The sequence below is a fragment of the Ostrea edulis genome, chromosome 4, assembly GCF_947568905.1.
Source record: "Ostrea edulis chromosome 4, xbOstEdul1.1, whole genome shotgun sequence".
NCBI lineage: Eukaryota > Metazoa > Mollusca > Bivalvia > Ostreida > Ostreidae > Ostrea > Ostrea edulis.
The window spans coordinates 93,713,976-93,736,945 of record NC_079167.1 but is presented as its reverse complement, the minus strand read 5'-3'; the positions used below and the strand labels follow the sequence as shown (position 1 = coordinate 93,736,945).

At 35.6% G+C, this 22,970-nt stretch overlaps 1 protein-coding gene and 1 long non-coding RNA gene across 5 annotated transcripts in view; one reads left to right on the top strand and one right to left on the bottom strand.

Moving 5' to 3' along the window:
* The window catches only part of LOC125668763 (cGMP-dependent protein kinase 1-like), a 73,639-nt gene that overhangs the window by 5,476 nt on the left and 45,193 nt on the right, over positions 1–22,970 (top strand). The window contains exon 1 of one of the 4 annotated variants that reach the window (XM_048903164.2): positions 10,717–11,092. The exons of 2 other annotated variants lie outside the window; for them this stretch is intronic. The gene's annotated coding sequence lies outside the window, so the exon portion shown is untranslated. Of the gene's footprint in view, positions 1–10,716; positions 11,093–13,903; positions 14,303–22,970 lie in introns of those variants that run through there. One more of the 4 variants, XM_048903166.2, reaches the window with a different exon arrangement.
* On the bottom strand, positions 9,564–11,087 carry LOC130054455 (uncharacterized). The gene is made up of 2 exons (XR_008802774.1): positions 10,709–11,087; positions 9,564–10,017 (listed from the first exon to the last, which is right to left on the bottom strand). It is a non-coding gene; the product is annotated as an uncharacterized LOC130054455 (long non-coding RNA).

The window sequence follows — 22,970 nt, the reverse complement described above, 5'->3', positions numbered from 1 at the left end:
GAAAAAGAGACATTCTAATCGAGCACCACCAGGCGACGTAGCAGGATTTGGTTTGTTATCCAATCACACTCCGAGTCAAGCTAAGACTCCTGCCGTCTTCATGCTGATTAACGCTGACATCAGCTCGCTTCAATCACGACAGCAAACGTATTTAGACCATCATTTTCAGTCGCTGGATATGTATGATTTAATTGGACCTTATTTAAGGATGCACAACGGACTTCATTCCACACATAGACTAAAATGTTCACCTTAATCATCTGGTTTATGTTGAAGATTTACTACCTTAAGGATGTAAATATTGTCACAATTGAGACAAATTAGAGGAGTTATGAGATTGGTCACTGTTCGATCTTCACCTTTTCATATATACACCATAAGTGCAATTACTTCCTTCAGATAGAAACATGTGAGTCACGGAGGCTTATTACTCTATTTTATTTACATTTGTAAGATTGAACGCTAAGATGGGGTCTGGGGGAATCAACGATGTTGTAAACTATCACTTTCTTCCCTCATTTGAAAAAAAAGTACTAATTTTTTCTCCAGTAGATTGAAATCACAGCAAGAGAAGATTTTTAAAACTTAGGCAATAAATCACAAATGATGAAAATAACAGAATATAGATCTTAAACTTCCTACACACTTTATCCTATTTCACAAATACTATTATTACTCTTTCATCTTATTGAATTCATTAGTGCTTATTAGTTTACATGCAAACACACAGAATATTATCATGTTGCAAATTAAGGAAAATTCGAAATGAATTATACGCAATTCCTGTCTGTTTTGTTGAAATATTAGGGTCCGTTGGTATCAAAATAGCGTATTCTTTAAATGACCTTGACATACACTTTTCTGGGTCAAATGAATGTGTATAAACATAGTTACTGCATACAAAATGCGTTGAATAGACTCCATTCTCTAGATTATATTTGTGTATAAAAATCAATTACCTAGTTTTTTTTTTTATTGCTTTTGTCTGATTGTTGTTTTTTTTTTTTTTTTTTTTTACTTTGTTGTTGTTTTTTTCTTCTTCATTGATTTGGGAATTGCTGTTATTTAAGTAAAAGGGAATATTTAAGTAAAAGGGAATTTCTCATACTTGTTTTATTCAGTGGAGAGGAGATATTATATGAATAATGGACACTGGGAACATGATTTTTATAAATGGATAACTTGTTCATGAAGAAATTACCCCACCCTTTGTACCCAACGCATAAAAATGCTCTTCGTCAAACCATCAAAAACATACAACAATGCTTTGTTATCAGGACAAATGAATGTACGTCCGGGGGATCAATGTGCCCAGTTTTAAAACAGCAAACACGGTCTTTATCAAATTAAACCCTAGAGAAAGATGTCGCTGCGTATTGTGGAATTACAGCGTGCTTAACGGAGACAATGAATATATAGATATAAATTATGATCAACAACGCTACCATATAGTAAATGGGTCTTGATAATAGTTCAGACTACCTTGATATATACGTATATACAACTCGTCCAGTGATAAGCTCGGTTTAGCATTTGCAAATTATTGTTAATGTTGTTAAATATTAAAGTTTCATATTTTCCAATTGTGAGCATAATTTAGTTTACGCTTTACAATCTATAATTTGCAATCAATAAACCTAGTTTCATATGCAAAACTGTATTTTCAGCATACAGTAAGTAATTTTATTTTACATGTTCTTGGTTAAAGTATATAGTTTATATAGATAGATTTATTCAGGTTAAAAATCAATGTATGACACAGGGTTATATAGATAACATACTAAATGACAAGAACAATGAAATATAAATTATATATACATGTATCCATATCTCGTATGATCATAAAATTTTATGTTATTTAGATAAGACTAGAAATTTGATCTAAATAAACATATGCATTGATTTGCGCCTAAAGATAATCCATGAAAGTTCAAGTTCTTATTTCCAATGGGGTCCATTAATATTGTAACAAATTATGACGTTGATTTAAAAAGTTTAGAATTAGAGTTTTCGGCTGTTGAATATTGATTTTGAAGGTGTAATTACAGTCAATTCAAAAGTCTAAGGTATTGTTAATGAATGTTGATAAAAGCTTACAAGGGAGACTTTTTATTCATTTAGCATACTTGAACTATATAGTTTACATCGTTAAATATTGGTTCACGTGTGAGAAGAATAGTATACATCGTTAAATATTGGTTCACGTGTGAGAGGAATAGTATACATCGTTAAATATTGGTTCACGTGTGAGAGGAATAGTATGCATCGTTAAATATTGGTTCACGTGTGAGAGGAATAGTATACATCGTTAAATATTGGTTCACGTGTGAGAGGAATAGTATGCATCGTTAAATATTGGTTCACGTGTGAGAGGAATAGTATGCATCGTTAAATATTGGTTCACGTGTGAGAGGAATAGTATACATCGTTAAATATTGGTTCACGTGTGAGAGGAATAGTATACATCGTTAAATATTGGTTCACGTGTGAGAGGAATAGTATGCATCGTTAAATATTGGTTCACGTGTGAGAGGAATAGTATGCATCGTTAAATATTGGTTCACGTGTGAGAGGAATAGTATACATCGTTAAATATTGGTTCACGTGTGAGAGGAATAGTATGCATCGTTAAATATTGGTTCACGTGTGAGAGGAATAGTATACATCGTTAAATATTGGTTCACGTGTGAGAGGAATAGTATGCATCGTTAAATATTGGTTCACGTGTGAGAGGAATAGTATACATCGTTAAATATTGGTTCACGTGTGAGAGGAATAGTATGCATCGTTAAATATTGGTTCACGTGTGAGAGGAATAGTATACATCGTTAAATATTGGTTCACGTGTGAGAGGAATAGTATAACATTGTTAGATACAGCTAGGTTTATGTTCAGGTGTGAAAACTGTAGTTTACAATCGTTAACTGATAATTTAAGCTTCTTAATTTTGATTTAAATTTAAGTTTATCATGAATCAAATGCAGATCTACGTGAAGTGAGGTTGCCATTGTCTTTCTCTATCAAAATGCATTAATGTATTCCCTTATTGAATGGGTATTTTTGCAGTATATTGTTATCAAACGATTACGTATTAGAAGTTTTGTAAAATAACTTTACATGTATGTGCTATTTTTCACCAACAAGTACATACCGGCTATGAATGAACAGGAATGGTGTTCTTTGAATGAAGTTTTACATTTCGGAGTACAATGTTTGAAGAATTAATAGGGATATTCTACACACCTGTTTGATAAGTATGAAAAGACTCACAATATTATCATTTTATTTATTACATATGTATCAATAGGATACAGCTGATAAGTACAAGATAACATGTGTCTTGTTTCTGCGATTCTGCTCTCTTCGTTCATTATGAAAACATTCTATAAGGACACCCTGCAAAATTTTCTACTTTCAATGTTGGTAAAATTGATGTACATCTACTAATTACATGGAATGAGTTCTTAGAAATCATATCAGACCAAGGTATTGCACGTATAGTATTCTCAAGTAGTCTAGAAGATCCAAGGTATTAACAAATCAATCATAATTATGCCATTAAAAATTGAATAAAAGATTGATTGACTCTCTCTCTCTCGTCTCTCTCTCTCTCTCTCTCTCTCTCTCTCTCTCTCTCTCTCTCTCTCTCTCTCTCTCTCACACACACACACACACACACACACACACACACACACACACACACACACACACACACACACACCTCTCTCTCTATCACCTCTACCTCCCCCCTCTCTCTCTCTAGCCGACCAAACCTACTAAATGAGGACGTCCTCACAATGTGTAGAAGAGAATACAAACATACATTGTATATTATTCTAAAGGCAAAAAAGTACTATGTTAAGTATAGCTATAGGGATATCTATAAAAGTTTATCTAATACTCTCTTTTGAATTATGAAAAAAGGGTTTTTGAGAGAATATTAGTAAGGACATGTCCTCACACCACTTGTCCTCACTAAGCTAATATTTTGTATCTACATCTTTCACATGCTGTAGGTCACATTTATGAGCACGTAATTGTGAGGGCATTTATTTGTCCTCATAGTACAATTCTTGTCCTCACAACGTCTGTCCATTGGTTGAAATTGGTCCTCACTTTACATGTTTTACACACACACACACACACTCTCTCTCTCTCTCTCTCTCTCTCTCTCTCTCTCTCTCTCTCTAGCTGGGAGACCTGTTGTATTAAGAGATGTTAACACTAAAATCCAAATCGATACCCCTCCTCTCTACATGTTGGCATTGTGATAACCCATAATTGTAACTTCTCGCTTTTTAGGGGCTTCCATCTTTCACTTATAGATCTCAGTGCTATCAAGAAATAAACTAAGGTTGTCTGCAAATTGATACAGGTTTTCAGTCTCGGAGCAAAAGATACAGAATAAAACGTCCAAAGCGCTGTGGTTCTATTCAGACCAAAGAATAGAATATCTGTCAATGAGAAAAAATGGGGGAAATAATTATCTTGTGTGAACTCGCTATTCACTTTTATCCTCTTAGGGAATCGGGACTTCTTGCAGTGTTAAGAAAGCTCTCCCATCGAAATATGTGCTACCTGTTCTCGGATAACGATTTTCAGTGTTGTTACCTACATGTACTTTCACTTGTCATTTAGCTTCTTAGTTTTGTTCCTTGTATTTGATAATACGTTTGTAAGAAAATATAGCAGGCAATATAAAAGTACTAGAACTGATACAGAATACCTTACTTTCTCTTCATGAATCTGTATGCTGTGAGCCCATAGACCTGAATAGCAGTTCCCAATTGTAACACTCGGTCATTAATATTTGTATTTAGTATTCTTCATCATGTCACACATTGGACTCCCGTTATGTACCCTTCCTGGATTTCACATAAAAGGTTTGAATAAACTTAACACTGCGTTTCCACTATTTTGATATGATTTTCCCTTGGTAGTTATGAACAAAATGTTAAAAAAATACCTCAATATTTTCATTTTTTGTTGGCTATTTTCCCTTTTTGCCAAAAAAACCCCCCAAAAAACCAAACCAACAACAAAAAAACCAAACAAACAAAAACAAAAAACCCGGGGGCTTAATTAATTTTAACAAATTCCCCGCCTGTTGACACAGTATGTATACCAAGTTTGGTTGAAATTCGCGTACTGATTCTGAAAAATAAGATTTTCAAATAGGGCATGCTTTTACTAATTTGATATCGTTTTCCTTGAATGTGGTCCATCATTTGAACAAACTTGAACCTCTCTCCTTTACCCAAGAATCCTTTGTTCCAAGTATGGTTGAATTTGACAGTGACTAAAAGATTCTGGAGAAGATTTTCAAAAGACACCACCGTATCTTTACTATTATGCTATCATCTCCCCTTGGAAAGGGGTGTGACCCTATATTTAAAAAACGTGAATCCCCTTTACCCAAGGATATTTTGTGTCAAGTTCGGTCGAAATTGGTTCCGTGATTCTCCAGACGACGATTTTATAACATTATTGGAAAGAAGTCATGACTTGAATATCTAAACTACATGTATATAACAAAGCTTTCCTGTAGATATTGTGCTTTCTGGTGTTGTCGTTCTTGAGATTTTTTTAAAAGACACCCACCTACTGTTCATTCTATTTTTAACCATCCCTTCTTTCAAAAAGGCGTGGTTCTTCATTTAAACAAACTTGAATGCCCTTTACCAATTAATACATGTACTTATGCCAAATTTGATTGAAGTTGACCTTGTGGTTTTAAAAAGGATGAAGATGTGAAAAGCTTACGACGACAGATAAACGGATAAGTTTTGACAGACCACTCACCTCATCTTTAAGCTCAGGTGAGCTAAAACTAAACCCATCAAAACTTTGTGAAAATCGCAGGGGATTTTATTGCAAATCTGTACCCTATTGACATGCAGTAAATTCACAGATATTGTACATTGGGGAGGGGAGAGGAACATACGGGCCCTTCAACTTGATCATATTAACACGTATCAACATAGTACAAAATGACAAAATCCCTCCTGACTTTAAATTAGGATTTTCAGACCCTGTATAGTAAGGGTGTTTATCTTTAAGGTTTACGTGTCTTTCTATATATGTATAGAGTAAACACATACTCGAATAATAAAATACTTGAGTGAAGGGTCTGCATACATGATATTAAAAAAAAAAAGTTGGGGGTTAATCAGACGGAAGATATAGAAATATCGGTTTTCTCTAGGTTTCATTGGCTTCTTATAAGCCGCGCTAGTTATCATTTTTCATGGAGGACAATTCAAAAGGATGAGTTGTTGGTGGTTCTAAGGAGCTTCTTTGAGGAGACGGGTGAATTTGATTAATCTGTTACTCGTTTGCTTTCGGAATAATGACCAGGCCATTATCAGAAAACCCAACACTGATTTCATTTCTTGGACAGACCACTTATGGAAAAATTGTAAACTTATTACCACGAATAGGAGAGTTCACACCTCTTTGTCTCCCTTTACTTTAGGCCATCTAGTTCATAGAGACTGCAGAAGATAACGAACGATTGATAAAGTTTTACATTATATCATTTGTGATATGAAGAAACGAGATATTTAACCATCCTTTTTTACATGAATGGGAGGAAACCAGATATGTAACCATGAGAGGCTATACATAACACAGTACCGGGATATATCCCTTTTCTGACCTCGTGACACAATTTTTACATAGCGGACTTTTCAAGTGCTAATATATTCTCTCCGATGCAGGTTTGCATAATCATTTGTTACCATGGTGACGGTGCGCCAAAGTGTGATGGGCCGGAAACGGACAGCCACTTACACAAATTGAATTACGCCATAATAGCCGGACTATGAATTCGTCAAATTTTCTTAGAATCGGGCTGATGCTTTTCATGGTACTGTACGATGCTGATGACAAAACATTACATTTCCATTTTAACACGTAGAATCAGCATACGGTTTTAAATTTAGTTCAATTTATTGGTCAATTTACATGTTTATGGCTGTTTTGCTTCTTTTTAATTAACAAATGGGAATATTTTTCATTGCGGGTTCATTGTCTTATTTGCCAAAGCAATTCATGCTAAAATGTACTCACACCGAGCTGAAGTTCTATCGACGTGAGAGATTTCTCTACATACCAAAGAGAATAAATGGCGTTGCACTGATGCAGTTATCTGTAGAAGGGGACAGATAAAGTCGTAACACTTAAGACGAACTCTGTGTGACTCAATCGTCAAGGGATTAGTTGTCTATCGAAAAATTCTTGCTTTCAGAACAGTAGCTCAGTTTGTGAATTGCCCGAATTACAATGGAGTTGGTACGATTCCATCCCAAAATTGGATATCTTTAGGTACCACGCACTCAACTTATTTGTACTATGTGATAGCGTTTGATGCTAGACTAAACCACTATATTCTGAAATGGTCTAGAATTGACAGAGTACATCTAGTGATTCTCAATGTAATTTCAATCAATCTGGGGGAAAACCCCATTACAGTCGTTATTTTAATTGCATCCGGTAACGAATCTGGAAGAAAATATATATTACATACAGTGTACATTCAATTATGTTACTAAAATTGATACTAAATGACATAGCCTATTGCTCTTCTGAAGATAATGGGCGCATTATACATGTTTAAAAATTCAGATATTTTCATACAAAAAAACTTCATTAATAAACACTTAAAACATAAACAAATACTCTTTACATGCTTTGACGATTGTACCAAAGGTTTTGTTACAACTGACAGACGCTCAATGCTATACAAACTGTAGAAATGACAGAGGTGGTAAATCTTATCATGTTATAAAATATTCTCATTGATTATGATTTAGTGAACCTTTTATCGCTACACGTGGTGTAAAACAGGGTGGTGTAAACCTTTAAACATCTTGCAAATTAAAACAAAGATTCGCCACAACTACAATGCACTTTTAATAGTCACCTGCTTTTCGCAGATGAATCTTTAAAACTGTTTAGATTTTGTGGGGAAAAAGCTTGTTTTTATTTTGAACTCTCAATTATTTCCCTCACCAATGAGTATAACTATTTTGGTATTACGTGTATTCTTATGATTAGTGGAAAACTCAGATATGCCATTTGCCGATCGTGCGCGGAAAGCTTCTTTCACGATAATCTCTGAAAACTCTCCTTTAACTATATTCATCACTTATAGAGCACGTTATCCTTTCCGGGTATGGAATACGGGTCTTGGATTTCAATATAAATTTACTCAAATTAGCATTTTATATAATATATTATATTCCAAGATATGTTACATGTAATTGTATAGAAAAAAGCTTCAAAAAAGGTAATTCCACCCTTTTAGAATTATAGATTCAATCTTATATTTGATTGTTGGTTCTTCAAATAATATACCTTAGTAAAAAATAAAAAGTGATAAAATAAGTATGTTGCGGTATTAATAAATTTTTTATCAATTAGCATAATATACCTGTTATAAACGTCAGAAAATTGCAATTTTGATTAAACAGCAGAATCAAAATTTCACAAAAACTGGTTGTAACAATATAACAGTATTCATATCAATTTCATGAAACTGTTTCTTTAAAAAATATACAAACTTTTTTGTGAAAAATAAAGGAAATCTATCGCATAGTGGACTTGATAAATGATTTAATGAAAACAGAGTTATTGCCCTTGGATTCAATATTTTGAAATAAATAATTGAATATTCATATACAACTTAAGACTTTTGAAATATTTTATGGTTAACAAGATTTTTTACAGTAACCATAGAAAAAGACTCCGACAAAATTCACGTCCCTGTCATGCATACCGGTACATCTTGTTATATCACTGACATTGCAAATTCTTATGACGTCACAGGAGTTAAGGATGCTCTCAGATCTTTCCCAGTTTAAATGATGAAAGACATTACATAGTCTTAAAATACTCTTGTAAGGGTGAATGGCAAAGACAAATTTATGTATATTTAAAAAGATATACTAAAACTAACGTCATTAGACATTTCTAAATCAACATTTTCTAATTGCTTACATTTTTTTTTTTTTTTTTTTTTTTTTACTTTATATCAACATGCAGCTCCAAAATATAGAATTTACTAAATCTGGTAAACTGCACTTTTTCAGTCAAATGAGGAAAGACTATGAACTACAAGGGTGTCTGGAATTCCCAATCAATAAAGTTATGCGATCAAACTTAACAAAACTTAAAATCTCATCACACCATTTAGAAATTGAAAATGGTAAATATTCGAAACCTTATATACCGAAAGATTCTCGATGTTGTCATTTAAGCAAAACTGTGGTAGAAGATGAATTATAATTTATCCCTGATTGCATTACGGATAAATAAAGATATAAGAGAAAAATATTACCTAGACATATGCATTTTGTTGTACATCAATTTCAACTTTGTGAAGAATAAGATTATTGTAAAGAATTGTGTAACCCTAAACCCAAGATTTACAATATGACACTTTTCATGAAGTGCTAATCACTTCCATGGCGTCGCAGTTCAAGCCTTCATGTATTTTCAGAACTGATCTTTTTTTCTTTTAAAGGTATGCGAACATGTTTTGTGAAATTAAATTTTACATTCATAATTCATAATTTATATTTTGTAAGACTTACAAATACATCTGTCAATTAATCATGAATTCAATTGAAACATATTTGACATCTTGGGGGTGAAAGGTCTCCTATTCACAAAACAACCAAAGGTCAAAATTCTATTTGTTTAGAAACAAACACACTCAATAAGGTCACCAACCCTGGTAGGGGTTAACACTGGTAAGGAATTGATCACAAATTGTTTTATTCTTTTGCTGTGCCACTTGTTCTATCAGCCAGGCAGTGAGATATCCACGAGTCGTAGAGTTCTACAATTGCGTGCTGAAAAGCAATATGTTTTTCTTCGAACTCCTGTGTTTGCGTGTTGACCCTAAATTAACCATCTAAATCAAATGGTATGATGGGAATGAAACCTATAAATTAAACTGGTTGTACACACTTTTGCACATTGCTTCGACGGCATACTTCAGCATTTTGATAGCTGGAAAAGAATGGAGTAAATATAATCACGAGTCGGCCTGCAGTAGAGTACACCCTCAAAATTTAATGATCAATAAATGTTTTGGCATGTATGGTTCCACATTCTGTCACTTGTAATGTGATTTATTATCTTGATTGTGAAGATGTTTTAACTTTTAAGCTTCTATAAAAAAAATCGATCAAAGCAAATAAAAAGCAATTTTATTCCCGGATATACCTGCATGTACATCCTTAAGAGTAAAAAATAAATTGCTGTAAAATATATTCCTTTAAACGATGTATTAATACTCAGATTTACTTAAATTATACAAAGTTCATGCAAGGTGTATATCTATTCGTTATTTATATCAAAAATAGGCATTTCTCTTTTACATGTTATTAGAATTGATGGGTTTTAAGCAGCATTAATGGGTTGGGTTTTTTTTCCATAGAGAAATGCTGCAATGTTCATTAGTCAGGCATGTTAAACAGGCATATATATATATATATATATATATATATATATATATATATATATTAAAATTCAGTGTGTGGAAACGTACGCTACCAATAAATTTTAAATAAGTATGCGATAAATCGATCGGTGGGAGGTTGGGTTGGAATGAATTAAAACACCAGAATGATCGAAGGTCATAACAAGACTCTTATCTATAAAAGCAAGTTATGATTGAGAATATGTATAAATTTGTTACCTGCTGACATTTTCCAATGTAGGTGCTCGCTCGTACATCAGACATTATATCGCTGTTGCCCCAGGCCAGGGTCACGTTTCAGGCGGAATGACAAATGACTGTATGATAGAATCAGATTTACATATCGACAAAGTTTAGGACGGATATTCCAAGGCTTCGTTTGGACACTTGGGTCTCCGACTAGACTTGACAGTCGTCAGAGACCGCTGGTCGAGCGCTCTATCATAGCGTTGCCATCGACTTTGTGTTATTTTTTTTTAGTGTGTGTGAAATTTAAGGACTTATAGGTTAATCTACATACATCGAGGGGATATTCTCTTGTAGTGTCATACGGATATAACTGTGCTTAGGGAAAATTTCCTGGCCACGTAAAGAGGCATGGTGGTAAGTTTCTTAATGTGCAATTATCAGACTTATCGATTTAGAGGACTAATGTTTGAAATAAACGGCATTTCAGGTTGTCTCACAAAATAATAAACATTATGCTTATTAGTCATAGCACTGTCAAATTTCTTTTTAATTTTTGTATATTGTACTGCTATTTGATGGCAAATTCGGGAACTCTCATGCAAATCTTATCTATTTTAGAACAATACAAAGCTCACGTTCTCTGGGGTCTGGTTAGATAACTTTTGATTATCAACATGAATTCTATATGGTTGTAAATTAAGAACATGAAAGGGATTTAGGCACTGGGACCCCTCGAAGGACCATTACAACAGAATATTTCAGTCTGACATAGAAAAATAATAACAATTCTCTTTCCACTTTGTGACCGCATAAATGAGAATGAAAGTTGATGAAGTCATGACATTAAGGACATATAAGACGTTTCCCTTTCTCCTTAAGGTCAGCGACTTAGCCGGGATTGTCCAAGGTGACAATTTTCATGACTGCTTGTCAAAAGCAGAAAACTGCATGTCTTGTAACACCACCTACCGAGCTGTCAACGAAACAGTCTTCTGTTTATTTTTAAATATACGGAAAAGAAATTATCAAATTCCTTTTCATTTTTGTATTGAATCAAATCAGTAGCAATACCCTTATTTAAAATGTGGATTTGATAAAACAAACTTTATATAGAATTCAATCACTTCTTCCCATCAACTCTAGTGAAATTTGTATACTGGCTTTATTCGTTCTCTGAATGAACGCATAGACGCTAGTTTTCTCTCTCCTTGTGGTCCTGAAGCATACTCGATAATTGATGAGGCCTTGTCAGATGAATTTCATATCCGGTGAAATCCACAACTTTTTAGAAATTTCTCTGATAACTTTGTCAATCTAAGATTTCCCTTATCAAAATATTGCATTTTAAGGTGTTTCTATCTTAATCCACCGAAAGGAGGGAACAAAGAAATTGAACGATGTGAATTTAACGCTGATGATTTCGGGACCCCAGTCTGATCGTCATATTGCTAGCTAAAAGCAATATTGCACTAATTGAGTCATTTACCCAAGGCTGATGTCAAGCCCATTCTTAATAAAAATAAATGTACATTAAAGAAACAGAGAGGATCCGTATATATCTGTTGACTACAAAATATCGGCAGTCCAGCAGGTCTGTCATAAAAGGAAGCTGTTTACTGGCGGTCCTCTGTAATTGAATCCCTCAGCTTAGGATGAATAAGCGAGGTCGTCGTTATTGCTTAGACACCTTACTGTGTACACAAGACCTGGAAACTTAATACACAGTCAAGTAGAGTGACCCTTTTTCTGTACATCTGATATACATATGTCCTTGCAGGTCACACGCGTTCAGTTGTGCTAATGACAATTCCGAGTTTATATAGAAATGCTTCATGTTATGCGGGCTCAGAATGTGTGTATGACATGGGGATAGATGAACAACCTGAAACTGGGGCACAAATGAACATTTTAAGCGGGACTAGTGTCTCAGAATCTGCTTCAAATTTACAGAGAATACAAATAGCTTTACGATTCGAGTTTATCCTTTTTTGATTTTCATCGTTTATCTTTCCGATAATTGACGATCAGAAGATGAAATGTCCCCGTGCTTTCTGGTAAATGCACTTATTTTTTCACATATAAAAGTTTTCCATATGAGACTATGTGATATTTCATCTTGTTTATATTTCGTACATAAATTGTACCTGTCTAAGATAGCGGAAAGTTGCATGTTTTGATTAATTTTTAGATATGAAATAAGATCTTAGTATTTCATGAGAGAGAGAGAGAGAGAGAGAGAGAGAGAGAGAGGTCACTTTTTCTAACACAACGAAATATAAATATCATATTGAATTACTTATATATCATGAACAAGTTGTTTATGTACCGGGGATATGCATTTCACGTACGATGTTTAAGAATTTGAAAATACATGAAGGCATGAACTGTATCTCTTGACGCCAACAAACTTTCCATGAAGTTACATTGTAGCGGTATGCCGGCCTCAAGACATAAATTTATACCCTCATGAAATTTCAAAAATAAAATTTATCTCTCTTATTTTCATTGTATTTTCATTTCTGTCGAAATATCCAGTCGTTCAATTAGACATACTATATTTATCAAGCACAGAGTAACACAATATCAAAGACCAAAACATTGGATATATGAATATTTACAAGTAAAAATTTACACACAGAAGGATGAAATTATTACTCTGCGTCAATTAAAAACATCGATGTAAAGTTTGCCATCTGGATTTAGTTTTTGTATTGACTGTTCAGAACACGTAGTTTGAGATCACAACATGGCTGGCAGTTCCTTGAATTTTGTCCATTCAATATCCCCCCACCCCCACCCCCCATCGCTAACATTTAACTTCAATAATGACTGTAGTGAACTTTGTAATTTTTGAAAACTTACGAACATTTCATTAATTTTTATAATGCATACCGATAATCATCACTGAAGTTTTTGTTGTTGTTGGGGTTTTTTTTGTCTGAAGATGTATTTGAATTTACGTATTGCGTGTATATGATCAACAGACGCAATGTGGTCGATGTTGAACGTCAGCATGCATTGATATCAACCTATCCCTTTTATAAGACTAATTAAGTTGTGATGTTTTTGTTGGTTTGCTACATGTGGTTACAAAGCCAGATTGAAAGGAAATATACAGAACTTGACACTTAAATTAAGCTTTCAGAATGATCGGTTTTATGTTACTGAATAATATCTATACTAGTAGCGATGGAGAGGGGAAAGATCGGGGGGGGGGGGGGGGGGGGGGCTGGTCCATTCTTTGTTTAGTAACGTGTCTGACGTCTACTAACGTTTTCATCACTAAATTAAATCGGCGTGTTCCGTCCTCTTAATTTTATGGAATTTATTACTGTATATCTAACCAAATGCATGACAGTGGCGGTATTCAGCATTCTTATACCTTGGCCTCTAGAAAAATGAATGTTATGCAAGCACAGGCATTGTATTATTTGCATAATTAATTAGCACTGAGCTAGCGTCTCTTGATTTATCATCAAGAGTTACGATGTACACTGTAAGCGACTAGAATAATAAGACCCACAATGGTGGAGGTGGCGAAATAAACCGTATAAGCAAGATTTTCGGTGCCTATATAAAAAGGATTTTTGGTGCCCATGAAAGTCTGATGGTCGTTTCGCATTGGTAAGCTTAGAAAATTTTCTAGACTTATTTACCAGTTTGTAATTTGTGACTCATATCTAAACGACTTTTTGTCTTCATATTCAGTAGAATTAATGTCTTTAAGCCCTTTGGGGGGAAAGATGGGCCTTGATGGATATGAATTATACATGTATACAAAATACCAAAGTTAAAAAGTACAAACTTGGCAAGTATAATCAGTTTTATAATAGAGAGCAAGATCATAGTGGCTCATTTATTTACAGCACGGGGATTCAAAAAATTAACGTTTAAATCTGGTAACTCGACAGCGACATCAAGCTGGCGTTTTATGATGCATTTCTTGTAATGCCTGGGTAATTTTATTTTAATGGCATTTGCACATTAATCAAGAAGAGTGTCTGTGGTAGATAAACCTATACTATTTGAATTTAGCCCTGAACATGTGAACAGACATGAAATATGAAATGAAATCCCCTTAGTAAATCCAGAAAAATTAAGTTTCCCTATGCCTTATCATTTATCACATGCACAAAAGAACAAATGCCTCAATTCAATTCAGATACAATGTATACATATAACCTTGACTTATGCAGGAACATAGAACATGGGAGCCGAGAGTGGGGGTGGGGGGTCATTTTTTGTGATATGCTATATGTGCCCTCCATGTAAGATACATGTAATAAATAATTATCCATGTAAAATAATACACAATTTATTTTTCTAGCTGTCCCTTTTAAAAACTATTCCTCGTACCTTTTGTGTCCTCATAGTGCTACGTTTATGACGCATGGTCCAATGATGATCCTAGCCCGGGGACAAGCAGACAACATACCTGTTGGACATGTAATAATCATTGAACTAGCGAACCTGTATGTGTTATGTTAGTAAAAACATGTCAATTTATTGACTTTATATATCGCATTGCTAGATGAGCAGTGGGCAGGGACAATGATTACGTGATATAGCTGAATGAGCACGAATAGGGAATCGTAAACGCAAGTAATAAAACAGACGAAGCTGCTTTATAAAACAATCTCGTAAAGTACAGTGTATGATGGATATGACATGTCCAATAAAATAAGTTTGGAAGATTTTCTGCCCCACCCCCTACTCCTCCAAGTCAGAGCCTCGGTTAACGTCCCTACCCTCCTCATATTCCTCGGCATTAGGCGGTGAAAAATGTCAAAATAAAATGAAATAAGATAGAAATAAAATATGATAAATACAAAATTATACATATACTTGATAACATAGAATGATGCAAGTATGACCACTGAACCTCTAGTTAACTAGAGTAACAACAGCCCCTCCCACAATCGGGTCGTGATCAAAGAAAGTCTGTCTATACGGAAGAGAAAAGTACAAAGCGCTTTCAGATAAAATTTGTGAAGTCGGCGTTAAGCCGGATGATTCCGTCAGCTTTAATTTGCTTTTCACATGCATTCCTGTCTTGGAAATAATTGCAGTATTTAATCATTGTATTGCTAACAGCACATCCTAGTAACATCGCAGATACCAGCTTCCGTCTCTTAACGCAAAATTGTATGACTGGATTTCGAAAACCCAATATGACTTTCACATATTTTTGCAATATTTCCTAAACGTTCATTAATGTGCACTGTGAAAAAAAATCTATTTCAATTTCAATTGGAGTGAATTCCGAATTAAAATTAATCTTATCTACGGTCCACTGAAACCCCAGATTAACTTATGTTAATGCCGAGCACAGGCCTAAATTTTGCAGTCCTACACCTTCAATGGTGACATCTCCATATGAGTGAAATATTCTCGAAAGGGACGTTAAACAATATACAATCAATCAATCGGATGAGACCGCAAAAACCGAGGCCCCGCGTCACAGCAGGTGTGGCATGATAAAGATCCCTCCCTGCTCAAAGGCCGTAAGCGCCGAGCATAGCAGCCCTTCACCGGCAATGGCGAAATCTTCATATCAGTGTGCATTTCGAGATCGACACACTAAAGAAACATGGCGATAAGAAACATGGCGATGCACAGACATGTTAATTCTATTCCATGGTTTTTGTAGTATAAGGAGAGAGGAGAAAATCTTTGGCTGGACCGGGAATCGAACCCGGGACACCTGCATTACTAATCAGGTGCTCTAACCACTGAGCTATCCAGGCCGATATCCCCGGTCTGTATAGACCTAATTACTACATTCCTCCCTCCTTAAGATCAATTATAATTTTTTAAATAATTGTCTTTCAATATAAACCCAGGTTCTTTTCGCCCCTGGCAGGACAACCTGCAAGACCAGGGGTGGTCAACGGTACCAAATGTAGTATTTAAAGGAGAGAGGAGAAAATCTTTGGCTGGACCGGAAATCGAACCCGGGACCCCTGCATTACTAATCAGGTGCTCTAACCACTGAGCTATCCAGGCCGATATCCACGGTCTGTATAGCCCTAATTACTACATTTTGTTGGACAGCGTATTGGAAGCAGTTGATATAATCCGTCAACATCAAACTAAATATGCACTTGAAATATTTTTCAAAATAGATCTAGCATAGTATTACCCTAACATCTCACCATTTTCGACAACAAAAGACATGTAGGCCTATAGTACTAGTCCGTTTCAGAACCTGCCATGACGTCACGAAGTGATCTGATTCGTATTTGTAGTAAGAGATAAACGTTTCTTACCTGAGCCGTAGTGGAATAGACATAAAGTTCTTGTTTTCGTGATGCAGGATAACCTCCTAGGTCTAGAAACTACATTGCTCGATTCCGGAGGTTATCGTGCATTACCCACAAAAACAAGAACTATATGCTTTAGCTCACCTGAGTCGAAAGCCGTTGTCCGTCGTCGTTGGTGTTGTCGTCGTAAACTTTTCACATTTTCTTCGTCTCCAGAACCGCTGGACCAATTTCAAACAAACTTGACACAAAGCATCCTTGGGCAAAGGGGATTCAATTTTGTACAAATAAAGGGTCATGTCCCCTTCAAAGGGAAGATAATCACAAAAAATGCAAAAAATATGATGGGGTCATTTAAAAATCTCAAGAACCACTGGACCAGAAGTGCTGAAATTCATATGAAAGCTTCCTGACATAGTGCAGATTCAAGTTTGTTAAAACCATGGCCCCCGGGGGTAGGATGGGATCACAATAGGGAATAAAACATTTACATGCAGATATATAGGGAAACTCTTTAAAAATTTTCTCAAGAACCACTGGCCCAGGAAAGTACAAATTTACATGAAAGCTTTCTGACAAAGTGCAGATTCAAGTTTGTTAAAATCATGGCCCCAGTGGGTAGAATGGGGCCACAATAGGGGATCAAAGTTTTACATAGAAATATAGAGGGAACATACCTTAAAATCTTCTTCTGAAGAACCACAGTACCAGAAAAGTTGATATTTACATGAAAGCTTCCTGACATAGTGTAAATGTAAGTTTGTTAAAACCATGGTCCCCGTGGGTAGGATAGGGCCACTATAGGGGGGGGGGTTAAAGTTTTACATGCAAATGTTTAAAAAGAACCACTCGGCCAGAAAGGTTTACATTTACATGAAAACTTCCTGACATAGTACAGATTCAAGTTTGTAAAAAGCATGGTCCCGGGGTTAGGGTGGGGCTACAATAGGGGATCAAAGTTTTACATACAGATATATAGTGAACATTTTAAACTTTTCTCAAGAACCATTTAAGCCAGAAAAGTTTACATTTACATGAAAGCTTTCGGACATTGTACAGATTCAAGTTTGTGAAAAAAAACCCTCCAGGGGGTAGGCTAGGGCCACAATAGGGATCAAACTTTTACATGCGAATATTTAGGAAAATCTTTAAATAAGGACCAAGATGACTCAGTTGAGTGATGTGGCCCATGTACATCTTGTTTAGATATACATTAGCTCGATTTGATGTAACAGAATCCCTCTCCAAGTAGTTATGTAGTCATTTATTTGTATACTGTGATTAGCATTTGTATATTGTTTTTTTAAATAGTATATGCCCTATGTGTGTGAGCCTCTGACTGACAAAATACATGAACAGCTTCTTTTGGCTAAGAACGGTCTTTTTCAGGTTTTAACCCAATTAGAAAGTAAACTTGTTACATGTAACTCCAATTGGAGTAAAACTGACCGATAACTGACCTTAGTGCCTCTCGTCCCATATGGAATCACTGACCACGAATAAACCATTATAGTAGGTCAACTACAAACCATATAACTAATAATATATTGACCTACACTTAATGTAGAAGATTGTGATCCTATAAACGTCCGGCTATGGTTTTTATGATATAAAATGGTTTGATGAATTTCTGTCCACGCGGTGTCTCTAACATGCAGGTATAAAAAAAACCCAAACATGTTTGAGGTCGGAATTTTATTGATAGGGAAAGTCTGTAATTTATCCCATTGAATGCTTTTATATCTTAAAGTAACATGTTCCATATCTGGAATTACATGACAATTTTTCATATACTGTTTTCTAGCATGAAATCTTCAACTGGAAATCGGAGAGTTATCTGTTCTTTTTGTAATGAAACCTCGCATTTTAAAAGGACCATATATCATAAACAACGGGCACAGTGTTCATGCAGTGCTGTAACTAGGGATTAAATAAATGTAAGCAGGGGTTCTAGGGGGCGGCAGCCCCCAGAAGCTGAGCATAGTTTTCAATTACGGTGGCAAGAATTTTTCATTCTGGTAATAGTTTTAATACCTCACCAATTACATTGTAATGGTACAGAACGAGCTCTATAAGATATAGGATCACGGTCAGCTTTAATTTATTTTGTCTCTATTACCTATTGTCATCATGAAATCGAATATCTAGGATATATTCTATATTGTTTAACGTCCCTTTCAAGAATATTTCACGCATATGGAGACGTCACCATTGCCGATGAAGGGCTGCAAAATTTAGGCCTATGCTCGGCGCTTACGGCCTTTGAACAGGAAGGGATCTTTATCGCGTCACACCTACTGTGACACGGGGCCTCGGTTTTTGCGGTCTCATCCGAAGGACCGCCCCATTTAGTCGCCTCTTACAAGCAAGGGATACTGAGGACCTGTTATAACCTGGACCCCCACGGGAGAATATATAGGAACAAAGATTTTCAAAGAAAACCAAAAGAAGCAAGAAAAAATAACCCCCCCCCCCCCCATAAATCCCAACCAAAGACTTGGTCACTACATATTAAGCAACCACGGCTGACACTACAGTGAAAGTTGGACTTGGGCCTAAATGTTTGTGTACATTTCTTTTCATTCAATTTTATATCTGATAACTGTCTAATAAGGGAATGAAAGTTGTATTTTACGGTTGCCATCTGATGCAAAGGTGGTTATTGCCTGGTCAAACTCAAGTTCAATTTATTAAAATGTGCGCTTAATTTATTTCGTACAGTGTATAGAAGCAAGTTCGGGACGCCTCGGGAAAGTTCCGTTAAGAATGCAAAGTGCTGTCAGGAGTTGCTATGAAAAAAACCCCACATTTGTATGCATGTGTTTACCGTGCTATAATGTAGCTACTGACAGGTATGTTACTAATTTAGCCACGCCTCTGACAGGTGTGTTACTAATGTAGCCACGCCTCTGACAGGTGTGTTACTACTGTACCCACTGAAAGGTGTGTTACTAATGTAGCCACGCCACTGACAGATGTGTTACTAATGTAGCTACTGACAGGTGTGTTACTTATGTAGCTACGCCTCTGACAGTTGTGTTACTAATGTAGCCACGCCTCTGACTGTTGTGTTACTAATGTAGTCACGCCTCTGACTGTTGTGTTACTAATGTAGGCACGCCTCTGACAGGTGTGTTACTAATGTAGCCACGCCTCTGACAGGTGTGTTACTAATGTAGCCACTGACAGGTATGTTACTAATGTAGCCACTGACAGGTGTGTTACTAATGAAGCCACGCCACTGACAGGTGTGTTACTAATGTAGCTACGCCACGGACAGATGTGTTACCGGGGCATTCAGGAACAAAGTATCAATATCACAGCCTGTAATTTCATTTTCAAACAATAGATCTTTGATTACTATCATTTTTAAGGTTGCATATTTTGTTTACTAGTAATTCTTGCATATACATATTTAAAATTAAATCGCCTTGTCCCATCGGTTGGTTGGTTGAATATTGTTTAATTGAGACTTTTTCACTCATATGGAGACGTCACCATTGCCGGCGAAGAGCTGCTAAATTTAGGCCTTTGCTCGGCGCTTACGGCCTTTGAACAGGTAGGGATCGTTATCGTGCCACACCTGCTGTGAGACGGAGCCTCGAAATTTGAGGTCTCATCCGAAGGACCGTCCCATTTAGTCGCCTCTTACAACATGCAAGAGATACTGAGAACCTACTCTAACCCAGATTCCCACGGGACTACCCCATCGGTAACATATTGTTTACAGTGAACATTTGTATAACTAAAAAACAACAACAACAAAAACAAAACAAAAAACAACAACATAAACAACCACCGAACCAAAATAAACAGAAAACAAACAACAACACCCCCACCACCAAGATTTAGCATTTTCCGTAACTTCTTCACCATGCGACGAAGGTGCTAAATGATGCACTAATGTTGTTTTGATGAATGGTCACATGATGATTCATACCGGAGGACACGCGGCCAGACAGAGTTAGCTATGTCTGATTGCCTTCCATGATTAAGTACCTACCACCTGAGGTCTCTCCAACTGTTAATGCATTTTGATTAATGTCGAACAATAATGCTATTTTTCATATCATTGCACTGGTTATAATGTGATTTGTTTGTTTCTCATTTTGTACAAATTCCTGTGAAATTTTCTTCAGCTAAGATTTGATATTGCGTAAATCATTGTATATGATTTACCAATTCTCATACACCAAAAAAAAAAGCCCCCCAAAAAACAACAACCGGCAATACTAATCAATATTTGATTACCATTTTGACGTACATTTGTATGATAAGAGGGCGGACATTTTGACGTATATTTGTATTTGTATGATAAGAGGGCGGACATTTTGACGTACATTTGTATGATAACAGAGCGGACATTTCGACGTACATTTGTATGATAAGAGGGCGGACATTTGTATGATAAGAGGGCGAACATTTTGACGTATATTTGTATAAGAAAAGGACAGACATTTTGACGTACATTTGTATGATAAGAGGGCGGAGAATTTGACGTACATTTGTATGATAAGAGGGCGGAGAATTTGACGTATATTTGTATAATAAAAGGACAGACATTTTGACGTACATTTGTATAAGAGGGCAGAGAATTTGACGTACAATGTATATTTGTATAATAAAAGGACAGACATTTTGACGTACATTTGTATAAGAGGGCGGAGAATTTGACGTATATTTGTATAATAAAAGGACAGACATTTTGACGTACATTTGTATAAGAGGGCGGAGAATTTGACGTATATTTGTATAATAAAAGGACAGACATTTTGACGTACATTTGTATAAGAGGGCGGAGAATTTGACGTATATTTGTATAATAAAAGGACAGACATTTTGACGTACATTTGTATAAGAGGGCGGAGAATTTGACGTATATTTGTATAATAAAAGGACAGACATTTTGACGTACATTTGTATGATAAGAGGAAGGTTATTTTGACGTACATATGTATGATAGGAAAACTGATATTTTATGTATAGTTTTAGAAGAAACGGACATTTTGACATACATTTGTATAAGAGGGCGGACATTTTAACGTACATACATGTATATATGTTAAAAGGGCGGATATTTTGTCGTACATATGGATGATAAATGGACAGACATTTGACGTATATTTGTACCATAAGAGGGTGGACATTCTGACGTATGTTTTTGTGATCAGAAAACTGACATTTTGACGTATATTTGTATGATTCAAAACATGGAATGAATGAGGTACATTGATTTCGATGTGGAAAATTGTTACATTTTTAGCGGATTGTTAATTCTGTAGTTAAGTTTTTGGAGACAAAGCCAAATAGTTAGCAATTTACCGCATGTTATATATTGCTCTAATATTGGTACACTTCTTGAGACAATATTACTTTTATTCAATGAACGGCAAACTTGAGCACACTTCTCTCGTAGAATATCGCCCCTCTCTGGAGACTTCTAGTCACCGTCCAAACTTTGCACGCTTCCCTCGTATAGAACATCGCCCCTCTCCTCCATATCCATATTTTGCTTTCTTTACTGACCTCATAAATTTTCCACCGATCATACGTATATTATACTTTTATTTTTGGCTTTAAAACATGATAGCCGGAAGAAACTGTAGTCAGACGATCTCATCGAATGAAATGAGAAATTAATTGATGTACACAAGTTAATCTTTTGGTGCGGGTAATGTTGTTTTGAATAGTTCAGAAGATTTCGCTTTTTATACCAAAGAGACGATCAAATTAACAATCATTGTTGGTGTGTTTCTACGTACTTTCATGTAAACGTTCCGAAGATTGCAAATGTCAGGCAACGTGCTCAGTCCTATGTTGGAATCTTTTAAAACGATGAGACCGGCCTTTCATAGATAAACCCCTCGAGAATATCGTTAGCTATTGTATCAACATAAATCAACTATTTTCCAATATGAGGGGCAATTATTGGGGTTATTCATCATCCTGTGGGTGACGGTATAAATAATCTGTCAGCCTTCTTTCTATCATCTGCTTAGCTAGAAGTGTGTTATGTAGTCAACATACTT